We start from the raw sequence: 24,340 nt of genomic DNA, 5'->3' as shown, positions 1-24,340 counted from the left end.
GGTGGCTCATGCTTGTAATCCCAGCACTTTGGGAGGCCAAGGCAGGTGGATCACCTGAGGTCAGGAGTTTGAGACCAGACTGGCCAACATGGGGAAACTCCGTCTCTACTAAAAATACAAAAACTAGCCGGGCATGGTGGCCGGTGCCTGTAATCCCAGCTACTCTGGTGACTGAGGCGGGAGAATCGCTTGAACCTGGGAGGTGGAGGTTGCGGTGAACTGAGATCACGCCACAGCACTCCAGCCTGGTTGACAGAGAGCAACTGTCTCCAAAAAAAAGTGTTGTTGTTCTCAGTCTTCCTTTTTATAACATCCTCTTTCTGTTTCATGAAGGCAATGTGTTTTAGACACATTTCTCTTTGTTTAATGTTTTATTGATTCCTGCACACATCTGTTATGTAGATGTTTCCCTTTGCCTCCTATCTTGTCTGTTTCCTGCTCGTTCTTTTTCACCTGTTTTCTACTTTGGTCATTCTCTTTGTTAGAGGCGTCTCTCTGAAAATCTGGTGATTATTGACTGTGTTTCCATGATTTTGAGTCAGCCGATTGGAAACTCCCTGTATGCATGGGGCAGACTTTAAGTGTTGAGTCTCACCATCAGGAAATAGAGCGTGGACCCTGCCAATTTGAGGGCCACTGCCAGAAGTTAGTGATAGAATTCTTTATTTTGGGGCCGTAGGTCTCCCCAGGGAGAAGTTTCCGGTCTCCTGCTTGGGGTTTATGGGGTGGGGGGCATAGCTGTCGGTTTCTGGTAAGGTGGCTGAGGTGGAGGAGGGCTGCTGGGGGAGGATCTAACTGCTTTTCCTGTGGACTTGAAGTGCATGCTCTTTTCTGCCCATTAACCACAGGCCTTCAGCCATCTCAGCGCCTCTTCTCATTCCCCAGCCTCGTTGCCTGCTGCCCAGTTAAGTTCTGGTTTTCTGGCTTTGCTGAGTTAGATACCACTCATCGGTTTGCTTTTTCCCACTGTGCAAAATCGTGTTGACATTTCTAGTCTGCTGTCGTCCCTTGTCATTCACTTAGCAAATATTTTTTAAGGACTTAAGATGTGCTAGGCATTGCAGCAGTGAAGAAAACAAAATTCCTGTTCTCCTGGAGCTCATGTCGTCCTTGAGGCTCTGTGGCGGTGTGATCATGTGCCGCCGTGGTTTCCAGGTGGGCGAGACGCCCCAGCTCTAACCTCTGCACAAAGTGAGGGTATAGTTCCTCGTTGTTTTGATTTGGATATGTTGCTGTTTCTATTCTTACACTTACTTACTTGAAAGAGTCCCCCATGAGTAGAAGGAGGAAATGGGATGAGGGGAGAGCAGGTTTTTCTCGTAACTGCACAAGCATTGGAGGAGAGAGGAGAAGGGGGTTAGGAGACTGTGAAGAAGCAGGGAGTAGCTGAAGAAAGTGTTGAAAGGGGAACAAGGGTGGCTGGACAGCGCCTGCTCCTCGGGGCTGGGAGGGCACAGGGGTCCCTGTGGAGACCATGTGATGTGGGGATGTTCACAGCTGGACTTTTGTGACTCCGGAGTTGCCTGTAGAAACTTCATCTTTCTGGAAATGTCATAGAGCTGTGTTTAACCTCCAGAGCTTTTGGTATCTAGGAAATCACCCATTGAAAATAGACCAGAGCAGAATAAGAAATATTCTTACCCCTCATCATTTTCTAGTGAGACACAAAGGTGACTAGAACTCCCTTACCGCAGCATCCGAAACAGCACTTCAGCGCCCTTGCTCTGTTGTACTTCACCCTTGTTAGTGTGAAATCATTGAATTAAAATAATTCAATCTGTCACTTTGTTTAAAAAACTTAAATTGATGAGCTGAATTTATTTTTCAGCGTTTCTTTATTTTAGAGACAGAGTCTCCCTATGTTGGCCAGGCTGGTCTTGAACTCCTGAGCTCAAGGGATCCTCTTGCCTCGGCCTCCCAAAGTACTGGGATTACAGGTGTGAGCCACCACACCCAACCCACCTTATACTGTAATTTGAAATACCATTTCTATTGACCCTTTACTATTGAGAAAGATGTTGATTTTATTAGTGGTTATGCAGCAATCCTTAAAGGTTAATTTTGGAGGCCAGGCATGGTGGCTCAACGCCTGTAGTCCCAGCACTTTGGGAGGCCCAGGTGGGAACATTGCTTGAGCCCAGGAGCCTGAGCAACATAGTGAGATCCCTGTGTCTACAAAATTAAATTTAAAAAATTAGGGCCGGGCGCAGTGGCTCTCGCCTGTAATCCCAGCACTTTGGGAGGCTGAGGCAGGCAGATCATGAAGTCAGGAGATCGAGACCATCCTGGCCAACATGGTGACCCCATCTCTACTAAAAATACAAAAAATGAGCTGGGCGTGGTGGCACGCACCTGTAGTCCCAGCTACTCGGGAGGCTGAGGCAGGAGAATGGTGTGAACCCGGGAGGCGGAGCTTGCAGTGAGCTGAGATCGTGCCACTGCACTCCAGCCTGGGTGACAGAGCGAGACTACTCCGTCTCAAAAAAAAAAGCTGGCTGTGGTAGCAGGCACCTGTAGTTCAGCTACTCGGAAGACTGAGGCAGGAGAATGGCGTGAACCCGGGAGGCGGAGCTTGCAGTGAGCCGAGATCACACCGCTGCGCTCGAGCCTGGGCGACAGAGCGAGACACGGTCTCAAAAAAAAAACCAAAAAGAAAAGGTAGCTGGCTGTGGTCATGTGCGCCTGTAGTTCATCTACTGGGGAGGATTGGTTGAACCCAGGAGGTTGAATCTGAAGTGAGCTATGATTGCACCACTGCACTCCAGCCTGGGCAACAGAGTGAGACTCTGTCTCCAAAAAGTAATAATAATAAATTTGCAGCTCTGTCTTAAATAGATGTTTGTTTTCTAACCCGAAGTATTTGAAACCAAATTGTTGAAAAGTCTTTGTTTATTAATAGAACAGCTTTCGGATGTACCTTTAAAATGAAACTGGATTCAAATATGTGGGAAATACTGTCTGACTAGCAGCAAATTGAGAAGTTACTGGAAATGCTCTATTTCCAGTTTTACCAATTAATTAAGGTGTCAGGGATGACATTGCTATTATATGGTATCAGAACAAGAAATATTTCTCAAAACATCAGACATGGTTTTATGTAACCAAAATGAGAAGCCTGGATATATTTCCTTCTACAAATATTTAGTTATTTTTTTAAAAAGCAAGATTTGTGTTTATGAAATTTTGATAATCCTTGGGACATAATATGTTAGGAGGATTTTTAAGCAGAAACCAGCTGTCAGCAATATAGAGAAACTTAAGTTGAATTATACTGCTGATAGTTTATTTATTTTAGTGAAGAAGAAAGGCTTCTCTACCATTTACAATTACCAGATAATTTCTTTTTTCCTGTTGTTGTTGTTTTTTAGTAACAGCTTTATTGAGGTTCAAGTCATGCATGATTTACCTGCCTAAAGCATGCAGTTCAGTGTCGGTGTATTTTAGTATATTCATCAAGTTGTGCAACCATCTCCGCCATCACCACCAAAGGAACCCTGTACTCTTCCGCTGTCACCCCCAACTCTACCCCTACCCCAGCCCTGAGCAACCACAAATCTGTTTTCATTATATATCTGCTCGTTCTGGATATTTTCTGTAAGTGGCATCATATAATATGGGTCTTTCCTGACTGATAACCATGTTGTCAAGGTTCGTCTCGTGTTGCAGCATATGTAGTGCATCATCCCTTTTTATGGCCAAATAATACTCTGTTGTGTGGACAGCCCTCATTTTGTTTATCCGTTCATCAGTTGATGGACATCTGTTTTTTTTTTTTTTTTGAGACGGAGTCTCAATCTGTCGCCCCGGCTGGAGTGCAGTGGCCGATCTGAGCTCACTGCAAGCTCCGCCTCCCGGGTTTATGCCATTCTCTTGCCTCAGCCTCCCGAGTAGCTGGGACTACAGGCACCCGCCACCTCGCCCGGCTAGTTTTTTGTATTTTTTAGTAGAGACGGGGTTTCACCGTGTTAGCCAGGATGGTCTCGATCTCCTGACCTCGTGATCCGACCGTCTCACCCTCCCAAAGTGCTGGGATTACAGGCTTGAGCCACCGCGCCCGGCCGATGGACATCTGTTTACCTTTTGTTTGTTTATTTGTTGTTTTTTTGTTTGTTTTCAGAGTCTTGCTCTGTTGCCCAGGCTGGAGTGCAGTGGTGTGATCTTGGCTCACTGCAACCTTCGCCTCTTGGGTTCAAGCAGTTCTCCTGCCTCAGCCTCCCAAGTAGGTGGGGTTACAGGCGTGCGCCACCACACCCGACTTACTCCTGTATTTTTAGTAGAGGCGGTTGTTGGCCGCCTGGTTGGCCAGGCTGGCTCAAACCCCTGACCTCAGGTGATCCACCTACCTGGGCCTCCCAAGTAATTTTTGTTTATTTTTTAACAACGATGCTGTGAACATTAATGTACAAGTTTTTGTGAGACACATGTTTTCATTTCCCTTGAGCAAATACCTCGGAGTGGAATTCCTGGGTCCTGTGAAGGCTCTGTGTTGAGCATCCTGAGGAACTGCCAGGTTGTTTTCTACAGCGGTCTGCGTTCCCGCCAGCCGCCCACAAGGGTTCCAGTTTCTCCACGTCCTTGACAACGCTTGTTATTTTCTGACTTAAAATTCTAACCGTCGTAGTGAGTGTGAAGTCGTTTCTCATTGTGGTTTTGATTTGCTTTTCCCTAATAGCGAATGTTGTTGAACATCTTTTCATGTGTTAGACATTTGTATATCTTCGGGATAAATGTCTATTCAAGTTGTTTACTCATTTAAAAAATTGGGTTGTTTTGGCCAGGCACAGTGGCTCACGCCTGTAATTCCAGCACTTTGGGAGGCTGAAGTGGGCGGATCATGAGGTCAGGAGATCGAGACTATCCTGGCTAACACAGTGAAACCCCATCTCTACTAAAAATACAAAAAAATTAGCCGCGCGTGGTGGCGGGCGTCTGTAGTCCCAGCTACTCTGAGGCAGGAAAATGCAATGCAAGAGAATGACATGAAGAGGCAGGAGAATGACATGAACCCGGGAGGCAGAGCTTGCGGTGAGCCGAGATCGCGCCACTGCACTCCAGCCTGGGCGACAAAGCGAGACTCCGTCTCAAAAAAATATATAAAAAATTGGGTTGTCTTTTTGTTGAATTTTAAGAGTTCTTTGTATATACTAGATAGAAGCCCCATATTGGACATAAGATTTTCAAATATTTTCTACCATTTTGTGGGTTGTCATTTCACTATCTTGATGGTAGCCTTTGAAGCACAGGTGTTCTTCATTTTGATGAAGTCTAATTTAACTTTTTTTTTTTAAACTGCTGATTTATTACAAGTCCCCAGGAGGGCTTCATTTTTTGTTTTCAACATCCTGTTCTTCAGCTTCCTTGTCTCTTTTTGCCCGTATGCCAAAGAGCCGGGTGTCGGCATGGACCGTGTGGAGACTAGCAAAGGCTTTGAGATTCTTCTCCTCAGTGATGACTTGGGCTTTCTCCTTCTCACATTTGGGATGGGCATGACCGGCCCTGTCAGCTGGGTGACCAGTTTCAGTTCTTCAGCAGAACTGTCTCCCTTACTGGGGGCCGAGGGCTTCCTGGGGAAGAGGATGAGTTTAGAGTGGTGCTCCTTCAGCCACAGCACCTTGGCCTGCAGGGACTCAGTGGACTCATTGGATCCACAGAGATGCCAATGGTCTTGTGAATGCTGGCCACCCTGAGCTCCTCCAGGCTGCAGCCGCGGCCGGTGCACACCTTGGTGTGAATACTGCTTCGTGTGGCACCACACGATGGGCCGGATGGGTCCTGACGCTGTGTGCAGGGCAACGTGGGGCACTTTGGCTTGCCTGGCCTTGCATCTGCGGATCTTCCGGGCAGGCTGGTTGAACCACGTGGCCATGTGCCAGCTGCCAGTCCTTGTGGAAGTAGAGCTTTCATGCCATTCTGGCTGGGCGCCATGGCTGCCTAGAGCCCTTCTGCGCAGGAAAACAAATTTAACTGTTTTTTGTTGTTGTTTTTTCTGTGTCATATCTAAGAATCCATTGGCAATGCAAATTCACAAAGTTTCGTACCTGTGTTTTCTTCTGAGTTTTTTAGTTTCAGCATTTACATTTAGTTCTTTGATCAATTTTGAGTTAATTTTTGACATGAGGTAGAGGGGTTACATTCATTCTCTTGCATGCAGAGGGGTTACATTCATTCTCTTGCATGCAGATATCCGGTTGTTCCAACAACGTTTGTCGAACAGACTATTCTTTCCCCTGTTGAATGGTCTTGAAATCCTTGTCAAAATCAGTTGACCATAAGTGTATGAGTTTCTTTCTGGACTCTCAGTTGTATTCCATTAATGTATATGTCTGTTCTGATGCCAGTACCACACTGTCTTCATTACTTACATAGTAAGTTTTCACATCAGGAAGTATGAGTCCTCCAACTTTGTTCTTTTTCAAGATTGTTTTGACAATTCTTTCTAAGTTCTTTGAGTTTCCATATGCATTTTAGGATCAGCTTGTCAGTTTCTGGTAGCAAGCCAGCTGGGATTCTTGTAAGGATTTCATTGCATCTGTAGGTCGATTTGGGGAGTATTGCCATCTTAACAATATTAAAAACTCTTGTCCCACGAACATGAGATGCCTTTCCACTTATTTAGATCTTTTAAAATTCAAAAAAAAGGACGGCTGTGGTGGCTCACGCCTGTAATCCCAACGCTTTGGGAGGCCGAGGTAGGCGGATCACCTGAGGTCAGGAGTTCAAGACCAGCCTGGCCAACATGGTGAAAACCTGTCTCTACAAAAATTAGCTGGGCGTGGTGGCAGCCGCCTGTAATCCCACGTACTCGGGAGGCTGAAGTGGGAGAATCGCTTGAACCCGGGAGGTGGAGGTTGCAGTGAGGATCACGCCACTGCACTCTAGCCTGGGTGACAGAGCGAGACTCCGTCTCAAAAAATATAATAAATTAGATTTTAAAAAAAAAGTTTCATAGTTTTCAGAGTGAGAGTTGTTTAGTTTTCTTTTTAATTGGGGTAAAAATATATAAAAATTTGCCACTTTAACTGTGTTTTTTTTTTTTTTTTTTTTTGAGATGGAGTCTTGTGCTGTCCCAGGCTAGAGTGCAGTGGCGCAGTCTTGGCTCACTGCAACCTCTGTCTCGCAAGTTCAAGCGATTCTCCTGCCTCAGCCTCCCAAGTATCTGGGATTACAGGCACTCGCCACCGCACCCAGCTAATTTCTGTATTTTTAGTACAGACGAGGTTCCACCGTGTTGGCCAGCTGGTCTCAAACTCTTGACCTCAGGCGATCCACTCACCTCAGCCTCCCAAAGTGTTGGGATACAGGTGCGAGCCACCACGCCTGGCCACTTTATCTATTTTTTTTTTTTTTTTTTTTTTTTTTTTTTTTTGAGAGGGAGTCTCGCTCTGTCGCCCAGGCTGGAGTGCAGTGGCGCGATCTCGGCTCACTGCAAGCTCCGCCTCCCGGGTTCACGCCATTCTCCTGCCTCAGCCTCCTGAGTAGCTGGGACTACAGGCGCCCGCCACCGCGCCCGGCTAATTTTTTGTATTTTTAGTAGAGACGGGGTTTCACTGTGGTCTCGATCTCCTGACCTTGTGATCCGCCCGCCTCGGCCTCCCAAAGTGCTGGGATTACAGGCGTGAGCCACCACGCCCGGCCACTTTATCTATTTTTAAGTGTTCAATTCAGTGGCATTGATTACATTCACAGTGCAGGGTAAGAGTTTCTTAAATTTATTCCTGAGGTAAATTGATTTTTATATATTGATCTTATATCCCGCAAAATTGCTGAACTTTTTAATTAGTTTTAATAGCTTTTTTAATGAATTCCTTAGGATTTTTACATTAAAAAACACATAAATTTTATATATAAAATTATCTCTGAATGCAGATAGTTTTGCTTCTTCCTTTTCAACTTGGATACCTTTTATTTCTTTTTGTTGCCTACTTGCCCTGCCTAGTACCTTCAGTACAGTGTGGAGTGGAAATAGCACTAGTGGGCATTCTTGTCTTTCTTCTGACCTTAGGGAGAGAGCATGTAACCTTCACCATTAAGTATGGCATTAGCTGTGGGTTTTCATAAATGCCCCTTTTCAGGTTGAGAACGTTTCCTTCTATTTCTAGTTTGTTAAGTTTTTGCCATGAAAAAGGGTGTTGGACTTTGTTGTGATTTTTCTGCATCCATTGAGATACTTGTGTGACTCATTTTTTTCTATTGATATGGTGTATTGCATTAATTGGTTTTTGTTTGTTGAACCAACCTTGCATTCCTGGGATAAATCCCGCTTGATCATGGTATATAATTCTTTCTCCATGTTGGTGAATTTAGTTTGCTAGTATTGTATTTTGTTGAAGATTTTTGCATCTGTATTCATAAGGGAAATTGAGTCTAGTTTTCTTTCCTTGTATGTCGTTTTGTTTGTTTGTTTGGTATCAAGGTAATACAGGCCTTATAGAATGATTTAGGAAGCGTTCTCCTTTTTCTGGACGAGTTTGTGAAGAATTGGTAATAACTCTTACTTAAATGTTTGGTAGATGCACCTGTGAAGCTATCCAGCTTTCTTTGTGTGTTTTGGATTGCTAGTTCAATCTTTGTACCTGTTGTAGATCTATTAACATTTTCTCTTCAAGAGTCAATTTTGGTAGTTTGTGTCTTTTTATAAATTTGTCCATTTCACCTAGATTATCTAATTTGTTGGCATACGATTGTTCATAGTTTTTCTTAATAATCTTTATTTCTATTAATGTCAGTAGTAATGTCCCTTCTCTTATTTCCATCCTAGCAATTTGAGTTGCTGCTTTTTTTTTTTCCTTCGTCAATCTCAAAAACAGGGTTAAAATTGTACATTTTATGTTACATATATTTTACCATAATAAAAGGTAATTGTAGCCTGTAATCCCAGTACTTTGGGAGGCTGAGGTGGGTGAATCGCTTAAGTCCAGGAGTTCAAGACCAGCCTGGGCAACATAGTGAGACCCCATCTCTACAAAAAAAAAAAAAAATAGAATAATTAGCTGGGCATGGTGGTGCTCACCTGTAGACTCAGCTACTCAGCAGGCTGAGGTGGGAGGATTGCTTGAACCCAGGAAGTGGAGTTTGCAGTAAGCTGAGATCACGCCACTGCATTTCAGCCTGGGAACAGGGTGATACTGTGTCTCAAAAAATAAAAAGTAATTGTAAGTAAGAGTACTTGAGATCCATCCACGTGATTGGGAATAGCCGCAGCTTAGTTCCTTGTGGTTATTGTGTAGTGTGCACTGTATTCTCATCCCTCTCTTTATCTCTCCACTCCTGATGGACATCTGGGTTGCCCGCTTTGGGGCTATTAATGAGTGCTGTGACCAGAAGTTGTTTTGGCTTTTAAAATCCTTTTTTTTTTTTGAGATGGAGTCTCGCTCTGTTGTCTAGGCTAGAGTGCAGTGGCGCAATCTCGGCTCACTGCAAGCGCCGCCGCCTCCCCGGTTCACGCTATTCTCCTGCCTCAGCCTCCCGAGTAGCTGGGACTACAGGTGCCCGCCACCACGCCGAGCTAATTTTTGTATTTTTAGTAGAGACAGGGTTTCACCATGTTTACCAGGATGGTCTTGATCTCTTGACCTCATGATCCGCCCGCCTCGGCCTCCCAGAGTGCTGGAATTACAGGCATGAGCCACTGCGCCTGGCCGGTTTTTAAAATTCTTTCAAAACTCCTCTCCAGATAGCTCTTGGGCCACCTCCCTTAGCTTTGGGCTTTACAAACGTCCTTGGAGGGTGGTCGTAGGTCAGCTGAGGTGCAGTTTTCTGTGATTTGGGATTGCCTCTTATACCATGTATTTGAAAGTATCAGAATACCAATCACAAAAAGTGCGTTCGGCAAGTACTATTTTAATTTTAATTTTTTTTAATTATGAAAATAAGCCTGAGCAACATAGCAAGACCCCAGTTCTACAAATTATACAAAAATTAACTGGGCATGGTGGTGCACACCTGTAGTCCTGGCTGCTCGGGAGGCTGAGATGGGAGGATTGCTTGAGCCTGGGGAGGTCGAAGCTGCAGTGAGCTGTGATTGTGCCACTGCACTCCAGCCTGGGTGACAGAGTGAGACCCTGTCTAAAAGAAAAAGAAAAGTGTGCTCATGATAAAATAAATTCAAGCAGTACGAGAAGTAAGTATGCCATGAAGAGTGAAAGTCTTCCCCGAAGTTATTATAATTGTCTTGCTTTTTTATTTTAAAGCATATTCTAGTCTTTTTCCATTAAAATTGAATGTTACTTTGAAAGATTGTTTTAAATATTAAAAATCAATTTTGATTAGTCTAAAAGTCTGAGATGGCCAGACGTGGTGGTTCACACCTATAAGAGGTGGGCAGATTGCTTGAATCCAGCCTGGGCAGCATGGCGAAACCCTGTCTCTACAAAAAACACAAAAATTAGCTGGACATGGTGGTGTGGGCCTGTGTCCTAGCTACTCAGGAGGCTGAGGCAGGAGAATTGCTTGAGCCTGGGAGGTCGAGGCTGCAGTGAACCATGATTGTGTCACCGTACTCCAGCCTGGGTGACAGAGCCAGACTTTATCTCAGTAAATAAGTAAATAAAATAAGAAGTCAAGACTTTTAATGAGAAATTAATGTTGAAATATGGTTGTTGCATGTATCAAGAGAACTGTGATTTTTGTCTTTCTCTATTTTTTATTGTTTATATTGACATACATACTATAGAATCGTATGTGCATTCCCAGAATAAAACACACTTAGCCATGACATTTTATTCTCTAACTGCACAGTTGAGCCTGTCGTATGCACGTTTTTTTATTTTTTTAAATTTGTATTTCTAAATGAGGAGTAGTCTGTAGATAGTCTGTGGTTTTAACTTGTATATGTTATCTATGGAATATTTTGGTGTCAGAATTACTGTAGTTTTAGGAAAAATTATGAAGCTTTCAGTCTTCTGTTCAAGAATATTTTATTTTATTTTTATTTTTGGAACAGAAATACAGTGGCATAATCACGGCTCACTGCAGTGTTGACCTCCTGGGCTCAGGTGATCCTCCCACCTCAGCATCCCCAGTAGCTTGGACTCCAGGTGCGCGCCACCACACTTGGCTAATTTTTGTATTTTTGTACAGATGAGGTTTCGCTATGTTACCCAGGTTGCTTTCGAACTCCTGAGCTCAAGCGATCTCCTGCCTTGGCCTTCCAAAGTGGTCGTGTATTACAGGTGTGAGCCACTGCGCCTGGCCTTATTTTATTTTATTTTATTTTATTTTTATTTTTATTTTTATTTTTATTTTATTTTATTTTATTTTTTAATTTTATTTTTGAGAGAGAGTCTCACTCTGTTGCCCAGGCTGGAATGCAGTGGCACAATCTCTGCTTACTGCAAGCTCCGCCTCCCGGGTTCATGCCATTCTCCTGCCTCAGCCTCCCAAGCAGCTGGGACTACAAGCAGCTGCCACCACATCTGGCTAATTTTGTTGTATTTTTTGAAGAGACAGGGTTTCACCTTGTTAGCCAGGATGGTCTCAACCTCCTGACCTCGTGATCCGCCCGCCTTGGCTTCCCAAACTGCTGGGATTACAGGTGTGAGCCACCGCGCCTGGCTGCCTGGCCTTATTTTTAGTATTTTGTAGAGTGGAGGTCTTACTGTGTTGCCCAGGCTGGTCTCCAATTCCTGGGCTCAAGTGCTCCTCCTGCCTGGCAGGCCTCCCAAAGTGCTGGAATTATAGGTGTGAACCACCATGCCTGACCCCTGAAAAATATTTTAGAGAGTGAAATTGTAAAGTATTCATTTATAAAACCACTTGAACTGGGCGTGGTGGCTCACGCCTGTAATCCCAGCACTTTGGGAGGCCGAGGCAGGTGGATCACCTGAGATCGGGAGTTCGGGACCAGCCTGACCAACATGGGGAAACCCAGTCTCTACTAAAAATACAAAATTAGCTGGGCATGGTGGTGCATGCCTGTAATCCCAGCTACTTGGGAGACTGAGGCAGGAGAATTGCTTGAACCTGGGTGGTGGAAGTTATGGTGAGCTGAGGTTCACCATTGCACTCCAGCCTGGGCAACAAAAGCGAAACTCTGTCTTAAAAACAAAAACAAAAAGTATAGAATTAATTGCTAGTTGCCCCTATTGAATGGTGGTATTTTTGAATACTGCTAGATCCTCAGTTGATCAGATTTTATAGTTTTTCTCCAATAGTATTTTAATAATAATTGGTTTGTAATATAAATAAAAACTCGTTTAATATTAAGGAAAGAAACTTTAAAAATCCAGGCTATTCTGAATTAGTTTCAATTTCATAGTCTCCTCTACATCCCTTTTTTTTTTTTTTTTTTTTTTTTTTGAGACAGAGTCTCACTTTGTTGCCCAGACTGGAGTGCAGTGGCCAGATCTCAGCTCACTGCAAGCTCCACCTCCCGGGTTCACGCCATTCTCCTGCCTCAGCCTCCCGAGTAGCTGGGACTACAGATGCCCGCCACCTCGCCCGGCTAGGTTTTTGTATTTTTTAGTAGAGATGGGGTTTCACCATGGTAGCCAGGATGGTCTCGATCTCCTGACCTCGTGATCCGCCCGTCTCGGCCTCCCAAAGTGCTGGGATTACAGGCTTGAGCCACCGCGCCCGGCCCCCCCCCTTTTTTTTTTAAATGGAGTCTCACTCTGTCACCCAGGCTGGAGTGCAGTGGCACAATCTCAGCTTACTGCAACCTCCGCCTCCCAGGTTCAAGGGATTCTCCTGCCTCAGCCTCTCGAGTAGCTGGGATTATAGATGTGTATCATCATGCCTGGCTAATTTTGTATTTTCAGTAGAGACGGGGTTTCACCATGTTGGCCAGGTTGGTCTCGAACTCCTGACCTCAGGTAATGTGATCCACCTGCCTCGGCCTCCCAAAGTGTTGGGATTACAGGCGTGAACCTCCATGCCCAGCCTCAGCATCCCTTTTCTTAACAGTTTATTTTTTTCCCGGCTATGGTAATTCCTGTCATCGATTGTATTGCAAGTTTAGTGATGTTTAAAATACTGCATTTATAATTTGAGAGAAATATTCTCAGTAAAATGAACGTTAAATGTTTTCATTTTTACTGTTTTTTAAATGTGTATTTTTAAAATGAGATAAGGTCTCACTATTTTGCCCAGGTTCATCTCAAACTCCTGGCCTCAAGGGATCCTCTCATGCAGCCTCCCAAAATGCTGGGAATAGCCATGAGCCATCATGCCTGGCCTTAAATGTTTTTAAAAATAAAGTTTGGTATGGAGAATTGTAACTGCTTCTTGTTTGTCCTACAGCGTTCTCCAGTACCACATTTGAAAGGAAGACTTAGATAAACATTTTAACAGTAAGAGAGTCGCCACCATAGACTTTTTGAAAGTCCAGTCAGCCCAAAGGGCCTGCATCAATCAGATGCAGGAGATGGAGACAGATATGTTAGGCTGGATCCTGAAGCCGTTCGCCATGGCAGCTTTGTAGAATCCGCACAGAAGTTCTACCAGCTCATAAAACTGCTTTATGACCCAGAAGGAATGCCAGCAATAAAACAAATGCACTCATGGCAAATATACCAGGCGTGGGGCTGATTTTCCTGCGGCGATGCATTTCCAATGAGGAAACTGCTGTGTAGTTTGGGGCAGGAGCTTGTAGTGGTTTGGATTCAATCTTCCTGTTTTGAGTATTTGTAAAAGGAAACTAATTTTTCAGAAACTTCTAGCCAGTATCCCATGTCACTCAGCTGTCCTCTATTTAGGTATTATTGAAAATAGTGATGAGCTCATGTATGAAACTGTTATTCTTCCTTTTTTGGAGTATCGTGAGTTTTTCATATGGAGGTATTTGTGTAATGAGTATTAATAAAAGTGATAGTAATTGGTAATATTTTCTATTCAAATTTCAAAGTTTAAAATTTCAAATAGGAAATTTCAAATACATTTAGAAGTAGAGCGGCCGAGCACAGTGGCTCACACCTGTAATCCCAGCACTTTGGGGGGCCGAGGCAGGTGGATCACGAGGTCAGGAGATTGAGACCATCCTGGCTAACAGTGAAACCCCGTCTCTACTAAAAATACAAAAAAATTAGCTGGGCATGGCGGCAGGTGCCTGTAGTCCCAGCCGCTCGGAGGCTGAGGCAGGAGAATGGCATGAACCCGGGAGGAGGAGTTTGCAGTGAGCCAATCGTGCCACTGCGCTCCAGCCTGGGCAACAGAGTGAGACCCCGTCTCAAAGCAAACAAAACAAAAAAACCAAAAAAGTAGAACATATAGAATAATGAACGCCCAGTTTCAACAGTTATCAACTCACAGTCAGTTGTATTTCACTTTTATCCCCTTTCCCCCAAAAGGATTGTTTTAGGAAAATCCCAGAAATCTGTCATCTCATTTGTAAATATTTCGGGATGTGCCTCAAGAAGATGAGGGTTTTTTTAAAAAACATAGCCATAATAATATGACACTGAAAAAAATAGCAGTAATTTCTCAATATCATAAGATAGTCATTGTTTAAATTTCCCTTTTTTTTTTTTTTTTTTTTTTTGAGAAGGAGTTTCGCTCTGTCCCCTAGGCTGGAGTGCAGTGGCATGATCTCGGCTCACTTCAAGCTCTGCCTCCCGGGTTCACGCCATTCTCCTGCCTCAGCCTCCCACGTAGCTGGGACTACGGGTGCCCACCACCACACCCGGCTACTTTTTTGTATTTTTAGTAGAGATGGAATTTCACCGTGTTAGCCAGGATGGTCTCGATCTCCTGACCTCGTAATCTGCCTGCCTCGGCCTCTCAAAGTGCTGGGATTACAGGCGTGAGCCACCGCGCCAGGCCTAAATTTATTTATTTATTTATTTTTATTTTTTTAAAGTGGATTCGTGGCTGGACGCGGTGGCTCATGCCTGTAATCCCAGCACTTTGGGAGGCCGAGGCAGGTGGATCATCAGGAGTTAGAGACCAGCCTGGGTAACATGATGAAACTCCATCTCTACTAAAATATAAAAATTAGCCTGACGCGGTGCCCCATGCCTATAATCCCAGCTACTTGGGAAGGCTGAGATGGGAGAATCGCTTGAACCCAGGAGGTGGAGGTTGCAGTGAGCCAAGATCACACCTCTGCGCTCCAGACTGGGTGACAGAGCGACTCCGTCTCAAAAAGAAAAAAAAAAAAGTGGATAAGTTCTACAGGTACCTGCCCGTGGCATTTGGATTGTACACCTCCTTAATCTCTTTTAATCTGTAAGCTCTTTCTCCCTCCTTTTTTATTTTTATTCACAGTTTATTTGTGGACGAATCAGGGCATTTGTCCTGTCCTGTTCAAAAGTTTTAACTGGTTTCTAGTGTTTTCCTAGCTGGACAAATTTGGCATTTGACAGATCATTCCTATACTGTTGGCCCAGTATATTTTGTGGGAAATAAACTATTTGGGGGCTCAATTGATGTTAAAAAAAAAAAAAAAAGTAGGCATTTCTGATTTCATTTCAGATGTTGCAGTGGTAAAGTATATTCCAGTCAGGAGCTGGTGAGGCCTGAGGCCCAAGCGTGCGCCCACACAGGAGTGCACAGAGGCTGAGAAGTGCGTTATTGCCTCCCTTCTCCTTGGTCCTCATGGGTGGGCATGAGAGGCTGGATCTGTCTCTCTGAGACAGCAGAGGGGGACAAGGAGAAGTGAATGAAATGTGTGTTGCTTCTCCAGGCCTTCATGATCAGAAACACCTGCCGCTGCCCTGAGGCCACAAGGCTGGTTGCCTAGTGCTCTCAGCTCCCTGTGCTGCTTGCCGGGTGAGGATGCCCTCGGCTTGTGGCATTTTTCTTAAAAAAAAAAAAAAATAATAATGTAGTAATAATAGAAGGCAGGTCTTATAGTAGTTGTTCACTGGAGACACTTTGGAGTTGACAATTAGTGAGGACTCAGCTTTTTAAAATGTGATCTTAAGCTTTTTGATTTTTTAATTGAAGTTCAGAAAAATTAGTTGATACTTGTCCATCCATGTGAGTGATGCTGTGGTCTCTGGTACGTCAGCTTTTTAATTTGTTTCCGGAATCCAGCTCTTAGAAGCCAGACGGGTTGGACATTCTACCTGCAAATCAGGCTGAACAGAGGCTGGGCCTTGGCGCTATTAGGAGCTCCAGGCACTTCCTGCTGAGAGCCTTAGAGAAAGGCCTGTGTGTGGGTGCCTGTAGAGAAATACCAAGTTCCTCCGAAATCGGAAATCGCCAGACATTCTGGAAAAGTACCGTTTTCATAATCAAATAAACGCTGGTAGTATCAATCTTGTATTTTTACTGCGGCGTTTGTTTACGGAGAAGCATTTTTGACCGCTCTTGTAGCTTATGAAAGGAAATGCAGACCGCACAAAGCTAGATGTCCTTTTGCAAAATGTTACGCTTTCGCTGACCTTGCCATAAAGTTTTATTGATTATTTGGAAAGCTCTTTCGTTTGTTGATTTCGTTTGTCTCATCTCGAGGCATCTGGTGAAAAGGGTAATTTTCCTGGCTTACCAATTACTTTCATGAAATCAGAGTGAACATTTTCAGGTCTTGTGTGAAAACATCCTTCCTTCCTGTTTATTACTGCGATTCCGTGGGGATGGTGAGCCAAAGACGACAGTACAGGAGCATACTGGCCGTCTTTCTCTGCTTGGTATCTGGGTCATGTTCTTTTTTGATTTCATTTCCTTCATGCCGGCATTTTTATAATACTGAAAAATACCAGCATAAAGAAATTTTTTTATTTAAAAAAAAAGTAACTCAGAAATGCTTAGGTTCAGTTGGACATGTGACATATTTGAGGTGGGTAGTCTGGCACCCAATCTGAACACTTTTCTGTGTGTGTGTGTAGAGACAGGGTCTCACTGTGTCACCCAGGCTGGAGTGCAGTGGCTCAATCTTGCCTCACTGCAGTTTCCACCTCCCGAGCTCCAGCCATCCTCCTCTCTCAGCCTCTCGAGTAGCTGGGACCATAGGTGCACGCCACCACACTGGCCTAATTTTTGTGGATTTTTTTGTAGAGACGGGGTTTCGCCATGTTGCCTAGGCTGGTCTGGAACATCTAGGCGTAAGTGATCCACTCCTCTCAGGTCCCAAAGTGCCAGGATTACAGGTGTGAGCTAGCTGTGAACACTTTTTTTTGTTTGTTTTGAGATGGAGTCTCACTTTGTCACTCAGGCTGGAGTGCAGTGATGGGTTCTGGGCTCACTGCAACCTCCACCTCCCAGGTTGAAGTGATCCTCCTGCCTCAGCTGCCCAAGTAGCTGGGACTACAGGCATGCACCACCACACTTAGCTAATTTTTATACTTTTAGCAGAGATGGGGTTTCACCATGTTGGCCAGGCTGGTCTTGATCTCCTGACCTCAGGTGATCCACACGCCTTGGTCTCACAAAGTGCTGAGATTACAGGCGTAAGCCACTGTGCCTGGCCACTTGAACACATTTAATTGTTGAGGCTGAAATAAATAGCATTTAAAATGAGTAAAGCCATTGAAGCCATTGTTATCCAAACTATGCTTCTCAAACTTTCTTTGCCTCTTTTTTAAAAGAACCAGATTCTTCTAAACATTCTTACATGTTTTAAAAAGAGGTACCATTTCCACCTTAAACTTCATGGCCATGAGAGGGCTTTGATACCATGCTGGGCATGCCCCATGGAGATGGGCGACCACCTGTAACTCCTGTTGGACAAGGTGAGGCAGGGCCGGCCACTCCACACTTCTCTGTTCAGGAAAGAAAGTGAGCGCCTCACTCTGAGGGCAGCTGGCTTGGTGGCCCTTCCTCTGGTTCAGGAGCAACCACCCTGAGAGCCAGTTAGGCACTGGGAGGGCTGGAGTTGCTGGCTGGAGAGCCCCTCGTGTGCTGGGAGGGCTGGAGTTGCTGGCTGGAGAGCCCCTCGGGTGCTGGGAGGGCTGGAGTTGCTGGATGGAGAGCCCCTCGTGTGCTGGGAGGGCTGGAGTTGCTGGGTGGAGAGCCCCTTGGGTGCTGGGAGGGCTGGAGTTGCTGGATGGATTGCTATTGCTGTTTTGAATATTGCTTCCCGCTCACATGCATGTCTAGCCACTGAGGGCTCCAATCTAGCATTTCTTTGTTTCTTTTTGGAGATGGAGTCTCTCTCTGTCGCCAGGCTGGAATGCAGTGGCGCGATCTCAGCTCACCGCAACCTCTGCCTCCCGGGTTCAAGCGATTCTCCTGACTCAGCCTCCGGAGTAGCTGGGACTACAGGCGTCCACCACCATGCCCAGCTAATTTTTTTTTTTTTTTTTTTTTTTTTTCATTTTTAGTAGAGACAGGGTTTCACCATAGTGGCCAGGATGCTCTCGATCTCTTGACCTTGTGATCTGCCCGCCTCAGCCTCCCAAAGTGCTGGGATTACAGGCGTGAGCCACCGTGCCTGGCCAGTCTAGCATTTCTTTAGCCTTACTTGTCTGGCGCTGGATTATGTCCTAGAAGGTTCATATAATTAGCAACAGTATTTTTCCTTCCAGAGACATACTTATTCCTCATGCAGAAATGCAGAATCAATCTCTAAATAAGGTAAAAACTTGAAGGAATTTTGGATAAGAGAAAATTTCCCATAAAATGTTTACTTTCATGCTTTTTTTTCTTTAACACTGTAGTATTCCTGACATATTGACTATTCAATTTAGAAAGATTGGCAGTTGGACTCAGATAATTCAGTATTTGGCTCTGGACAGTTGTTAAGAACCCTGCTGAAAATGGTTTATATGCAGAAGGTTTCAGCCGCTCAGATCGCCTCTGCTGATCTCAGGATGTATGCTAGGATGAAAAAAAGTTCCTGGCATGAACTTGTTTTTCTTGTCACTAGTGTTTTCCAACTGAGTGAGTTTAAAAATAATAAAAGATAAAATACAAATAAATAACAGCCCTATTAAGGGAGAATTGCATGTACTTGTATTTAGATAGAAGAATATGCTCTGGATGTCCAGGTCATGGGCACAGAATACAGGAGGAGGCAGGCGACACAGGAGGAGCCTTCGGGAAGCCATGGGTTTCTTTTCACTCACATGCACCTGCTGAGCGCCAGCTGTGCACCAGCCTCGTGAGCTGCCCTGCAGACGGGCGTGTTCCTGGGAGGGGCTTCTGCGCTGTTTCTGTGGGAAAGGGGAAGCCCAGCGCATCTTCTGTGACGCGTATGTGATCACAAAACGATTAGGCTGGCTCTGTGTGCTGGGGCTGTCTCAGAGCCTGGCACTGCTCCTTGTCAACATCCACTGTCACATTCACCCACAGTTCGGGGATTATCCTTAATTTACCCACAAGGAAACTGGAGTTCACGCTCAGTAGTTTGCAACACAGTGGGGCAGTGAAGTCTAAACTCAGGTGCTTACTGTCAGCCACAATGTCTTGCTTCGTTTCAGGAATATTTTTAAATATCTTTAATACCTTTTGAATAAATTAATGAATCACGCACCCGAGTAGTCTCTGTTGTGACACCATTATGTGTGGTACACACTGTTGTGACCCATATCACAGATTCGTTGTGCTTGTTTTTTTATTATTATTTTATTTATTTATTTTTGAGAAGGAGTCTTGCTCTGTCACACAGGCTGGAGTGCAGTGGCACAATCTCGGCTTATCGCAACCTCTGCCTCCCAGGTTCAAGCAATTCTCCTGCCTCAGCCTCCCAAGCAGCTAGGACTACAGGTGCGCACTACCACACCTGGCTAATTTTTGTATTTTTAATAGAGATGGGGTTTCACCATGTTGGTCAGGCTGGTCTGGAACTCCTGACCTCAGGTTGTCCACCTGCCTTGTCCTCCCAAAGTGCTGGGATTACAGGCGTGATCCACCACACCCAGCCTGTTGATTTAAGTGTATGATTTATTGGTTTTTACTGTATTCACACACTTGTGCAACTCTCACCACTGTCTAATTCTAGAGCATTTTCATCGCCCCTGAGAGAAATCCTGTACCCATTAGCAGCACTTACATTACCTCTCCCCAGCCCTTGGCAACCACTAATCTACTTTTTGTCTCTATGGATTTGCCTATTCTGGACATTTTATATAAATGGAATCACACTATACGTAGTCTTTTGTAATTGGCCTCTTTCATTTAGTATAGTGTTTTCAAGGTTCATCCATGTTGTATTAATTGTTATTTAATTACTTTCTCTGGCTGAATAATAGTATTCCATTGTGTAGGTAGACCACATTTTGTTTTTTTAGCTATCAGTTGATGGACATTTTGGTTTTCACTTCTTAACTGTTACAAATGATGCTGCTGTGAATATTCATGTACAAGTTTTTTTATATTAAATTTTTAAAAACCTGGTTCTTAGTAAACATGCAGTGCGCAAGTTTTTGTGTGGAGATATTTTCATTTCTCCTGTTTATATACCTGGGGTGGAATGAGGGGTCATGTAGTTGGTAACTGTGTTTAGCACTTTGAGGAACTGCCAGGCTACATCAGTCTCACTGGCAGTGTGTGAGACTTCATCTCTCCACCTCATGGCCAACAGTTGTTATGATTTGTCTTTTTTATTGTAGCTACCGTAGTGGGTGTGAAGTGAGGTCTCGTTACGGTTTTGATTTGCATTTCCCTGATTGCGAATGACATTGAGCATCTTTTCCTGTGCATATTGAGCGTTTGTATTAATATGTCTTCTTTGGCGAAATGATGATTCTGATTCTTTGCCCGTTTTTGAATTGGAATATTTTATGAGTGAGTTGAGAGAGCTTTTTATGTATTCTGGATGTCTGTCCCTCATCAGATACATGATATTTTATATGCTTCTGTCATTTGTCTTTTCACTTTCTTAATGGCTTCTTTTGAACATTTTTTTGTTCGGGTTTGGTGTTTGTAGTTAAAAAACACAATGGTTTTTATTTTGATGAAGTTTAACTGACCTGTTTCTCATGTTTTACCTGTAAGAATCCATTGCCTAATCCAACGTCACAAAGATTTACATGTGGTTTTTTTGTTTTGTTTTGAGACGGAACCTCACTCTGTCGTCAGGCTGGAATTCTGTGACACAATCTCGGCTCACTGCAATGCGCTCCACCTCCCAGGTTCACACAATTCTCCTGCCTCAGCCTCCCCAGTAGCTGGGACTATAGGCATGTACCACCACGCCTGGCTAATTTTTGTATTTTTAGTAGAGACGGGGTTACATCCTGTTGTCCTGGCTGGTCTTGAACGTCTGACCTCAGGTGATCCATCTGCCTCGGCTTCCCAAAGTGCTGGGATTACAGGCATGAGCCATCGTGCCTGGCCCTTTTTTTTTTTTTTTTTTTTTTTAAATGTGTATTAGTTCATTACATGAATACTACAGATTATCCACTCTTCTGCAGGAGTGGACATTTGGGTAGTTTGCAGTTTTTGATAATTATAAGTAAAGCTGCTTTGAATGTTCTTGTGTATGTCTTTTCGGTAGACATAACTGCTCATTTCTCTTGGGTGTTCACCTGGGAGGGAATTTCTGGGCCATAGGGTGCACATATGTTAGCCTAAGTGATACAAGTGCAATTGGTACGGCAGAGGGGTGGCATATCGGACAGTATGCTTGCGTAATTACAGGAGAGTGAAATAATTGCTTTCTTGAATTACCAGTTCTCAAGTAATTTGAAAGACATAGTTCACCTTAAACTAAAACGATGCTTGCTGCATGGACTGTCAGTTCTTCAGAAGATGGTACTAATCATGACATTAGAAGCAGCTGGTATTTTACTCCTTAGAAAGAAAACTAGACTTTTCTGAATTCACAGCAGTGGCACAAAGAAATTTGACAATATACTGTCTAATAGATGATGAAGTTAAGAGCAACAAGAAAAATGAGAGGAGTTAATTTTTGCCTCTGGATTTTAAAACTGACACATAAAAAGTCTTATCTGGGGAGTAAAGACAAATAACAAGAGATTAAAAATACCAAACATTTAGACTGGGCCCAGTGGCTAACACCTGTAATCCCAGCACCTTGGGAGGCCAAGGTGGGGAGATCACTTGAGCCCAGGAGTTTGAGACCAGCCTGGGAAACATGGTGAAACCTCATCAAGGCAGAGGTTGCAGTGAGCTGAGATCGCGCCATTGCACTCCAGCCTGGGCGGCAGAGGGAGACCCTGTCTCAAAAAAATAAAAAAAGGAGGCCAAGACGGGCGGATCACGAGGTCAGGAGATCGAGACCATCCTGGCTAACACGGTGAAACCCCGTCTCTACTAAAAAATACAAAAAAAAAAACTAGCCGGGCGAGGTGGCGGGCGCCTGTAGTCCCAGCTGCTCGCGAGGCTGAGGCAGGAGAATGGTGGAAAACCCGGGAGGCGGAGCTTGCAGTGAGCTGAGATCCGGCCACTGCACCCCAGCCTGGGCGACAGAGCAAGACTCTGTCTCAAAAAAAATAAATAAATAAAATAAAAAAAAAAAGATGGCCGGGTGTGGTGGCTAATGCCTGTAATCCCAGCACTTTGGGAGGCCGAGGCGGGCGGATCACAAGGTCAGGAGTTCAAGACCAGCCTGGGCAACATAGTGAAATCCCTGTCTCCACTAAAAATACAAAAATTAGCCAGATGTGGTGGCAGGTGCCTGTAGTCCCAGCTACTTGGGAGACTGAGGCAGGAGAATCACTTGAACCTGGGAGTTGGAGGTTGCCATGTGCCAAGATCGTAACCACTGCACTCCATCCTGGGTGACACAACGAGACTCTTGTTTCAAAAAATAAATAAATAAAAATGAAAAAAGAAAAACCAAACATGTATATGAAAATAGGCTTTCTGTTTTCTGTTTGCTTATTTATCAGAGGGGGATAATATGTATCCTGCAGGTTTTATTTTATTTTTATTTATTTTTTTATTTTTCTGAGACAGAGTCTTCACTCTGTCGCCCAGGCTGGAGTGCAGTGGCGCGATCTCAGCTTACTACAACCTCAGCCTTCCGGGTTCCCGCCATTTTCCTGCCTCAGCCTCCCGAGTAGCTGGGACTATAGGCGCCCACCACCATGCCCAGCAATCTTTTTTTTTTTTTTTTGTATGTTTAGTGGAGACGGGGTTTCACTGTGTTAGCCAGGATGGTCTCGATCTCCTGACCTCATGATCCGCCTGCCTCGGCCTCCCAAAGTGCTGGGATCACAGGCATGAGCCACCGCACCTGGCCTCCTGCAGGTTTTAGAGATATTAGTATATAACATCCCTGACCCATATATAGATGTTCAGAAAGTGGAAACTGTCATTAGCAATGGGTGGGTTGAATATTTCATCAAATATTTAGGATATAAGAGAATAAAAAACAAATTGAAAGTATTAAAAGATCCTGCCGTCTCATCTCTGTCAAATAGGGTAGACTGTGTTGTACGCTTGAATTAATCCTAAGAGGTTGATGGTTATTACATTTAGTTGCTAAAAATTCCACAAATTACTAATTACTGAAATTAAGTTGCCCTTCTTTGAACCTTATTTACTGATGCTTTGCAAACTTGTTACTTTCTTACATTTAAAACTCTTCCTCCCTGCTTCTTAATGCCGGGTAGGAAGCATTTAATCACTGTAGATACCATTTAATCACTGCACTTTGTTATGAGGGCTGTGACCACTGTCTTCTAGAAGCGTGTTAGCGAGTCTCGGTCTCAAGGGTGAGGGAGCCAGGAAGAGCAAGTTAGGACGGACTCTGTTACAGAGCTCTAGTGGCCAGAGCATTGGGGCTCCCTTCTGTCCTTCCGCCTCAGTCAAACGGAGGCAAGTCCAAGGCCTTCCGGGAGGAAGATGTGTAGACAGTTCTCTTCCTGGCTGTTCACGTCCTCCTTCCTGTCCTGGCAGTCCCAGCCCAGTTTGGAGTGTGTGGGAGAGCGTCGCTGTGTATATTTAGGACTACCCTGGCATTGTACTAGGAAGGAGTGAGGATTCATTCTCGCTCTCTCATCCTGCCCCAGCGCAGCCGCTGAGCTCATTTCCTGCGTTCCTGTTCCTGGGGCTGGGGCAGGCACCCCCCATCAGTGCTGCTGGTGTGAAGGGTCCTGCCCAGCTGACATGGGGGCTCCCTCTGGGACCGTAGATTTCCCTGCACTGTGTGCTGCCTTTTGTCTTTGAAAATTGATGTGTGTGTGATCTTAAATACCTCTGTTTGGCGAGCTGCAAAATCTGCATATTAGAATGTATATATTCTGCATATTAGAATATGTATATGTAATATAATACCAGGAGTTGACTTAATAAAAGTTTGTATGTTTATGAATATATTTTCTTTGTCAAAACTAAAATTTTTACTCGAAAATCAGTTAAAAAAAAAAGGAAAAAATTTCGAAAAAACAGTGAGTAAAATTATTAATTATTAATTTCTACCAAAGTAAAATTAGGATCAGGTGTAGTGGTTCATGCCTGTAATTCCAACACTTTGGGAGGCTAAGGCGGGGAGATCACTATGTAGCCCAGGAGTTTGAAACCAGCCTGGGCAACATAGCAAGACCCTGTGTCT

General features: G+C 44.3%; 1 protein-coding gene, 2 long non-coding RNA genes and 1 pseudogene across 7 annotated transcripts in view; 2 read left to right on the top strand and 2 right to left on the bottom strand.

Annotated features, from left to right (window-relative positions):
- The window catches only part of CDC42BPB (CDC42 binding protein kinase beta), a 136,526-nt gene that overhangs the window by 10,357 nt on the left and 101,829 nt on the right, over window positions 1-24,340 (top strand). The window lies entirely within an intron of this gene.
- LOC694234 (large ribosomal subunit protein eL13 pseudogene) lies at window positions 5,322-5,925 on the bottom strand (annotated as a pseudogene).
- LOC144330429 (uncharacterized) lies at window positions 18,219-24,178 on the bottom strand. The gene is made up of 2 exons (XR_013396595.1): window positions 22,960-24,178; window positions 18,219-18,249 (listed from the first exon to the last, which is right to left on the bottom strand). It is a non-coding gene; the product is annotated as an uncharacterized LOC144330429 (long non-coding RNA).
- On the top strand, window positions 21,157-22,300 carry LOC144330430 (uncharacterized). Its single transcript, XR_013396596.1, has 2 exons — window positions 21,157-21,947; window positions 22,148-22,300. It is a non-coding gene; the product is annotated as an uncharacterized LOC144330430 (long non-coding RNA).

Source organism: Macaca mulatta, chromosome 7 (assembly GCF_049350105.2).
Source record: "Macaca mulatta isolate MMU2019108-1 chromosome 7, T2T-MMU8v2.0, whole genome shotgun sequence".
NCBI lineage: Eukaryota > Metazoa > Chordata > Mammalia > Primates > Cercopithecidae > Macaca > Macaca mulatta.
The sequence above is the reverse complement of the archived record's forward strand: the minus strand, read 5'-3'. Positions and strand labels throughout refer to the sequence as shown.